The following is a 989-nucleotide window of genomic DNA, read 5'->3' as shown; positions in this document are numbered from 1 at the left end:
GTGGTTCCCATCTTCAAAAAGGGGAGGAAGGAGGACCCAGGAAACTATATGCCAGTTAGTCTTACCTCAATCCTGGGTAAGCTTTTTGAAAGAATTATCCTGGCACATGTCCGCGAGGGGCCAGCAGGGGAGGTTATGCTTAGAGGCAACCAACACGGGTTCATTAGAGGCAGGTCCTGTCAGACCAAGCTGGTGGCCTTCTACGACGAGGTCACCAAATCCTTAGATGCAGGAGTAGCAGTGGACATAGCCTTTCTGGACTTTCGGAAGGCCTTCGACACTGGCTCTCACCCCGTTCTTAGTAAAAAACTGGGGGACTGTGGTGTCAACACCTACACAGTCAAATGGTTCACTGACTGCCTGGAGGGCCGCACCCAGAGAGTGGTGGATGGGTCATTTTCGACCTGGAGGGATATGGGCAGCGCAGTCCCCAAGGGCTCGGTCCTTGGGCCTGCGCTGTTCAGCATCTTCATCAGTGACTTGGATGAGGGAGTAAAAAGCACCCTGTTCAAATTCACTGATGACACTAAGATGTGGGCACGCTAGACGGGAGGAATAGGCTGCAGTCGGCCCTAGACAGGTTACAAGGGTGGGCGGATGAGAATAGGATGGGATTCAACACCAACAAGTGCAAAGTGATGCACCTGGGGAGGAAGAACCGGCACCATAACTACAGGCTGGGGAACTCTCTTCTCGCCTGTGCAGAGGCAGAAAAGGATCTTGGAGTCATTATTGATGCCAAGATGAATGTGGGCCGGCAGTGTGGGGCTGCAGTCAGAAAGGCCAACCGCACCTTGTTATGCATCCACAGATGCATCACGAGCAGGTCCAAGGAGGTGATCCTCCCCCTCTGCGTGACACTGGTTAGGCCGCAGCTGGATTACTGCGTGCAGTTCTGGGTGCCGCACTTCAGGAGGGATGTGGACAACATGGAGAGGGTCCAGAGGAGAGCCACTCGCATGATCAGGGGACAGCAGGGCAGGCCCTAC

At 54.5% G+C, this 989-nt stretch overlaps 1 protein-coding gene across 1 annotated transcript in view; it reads left to right on the top strand.

The window, feature by feature from the left end:
* Nucleotides 1-989, top strand: part of KIF26B (kinesin family member 26B) — a 330,600-nt gene that overhangs the window by 285,136 nt on the left and 44,475 nt on the right. The gene's annotated exons all lie outside the window — the stretch shown is intronic.

This window comes from Crocodylus porosus, unplaced genomic scaffold (genome assembly GCF_001723895.1).
Source record: "Crocodylus porosus isolate Cpor-Errol unplaced genomic scaffold, CroPor_comp1, whole genome shotgun sequence".
Classification (NCBI taxonomy): Eukaryota; Metazoa; Chordata; order Crocodylia; family Crocodylidae; genus Crocodylus; species Crocodylus porosus.
This window is presented reverse-complemented; position numbering and strand designations above follow the sequence as displayed.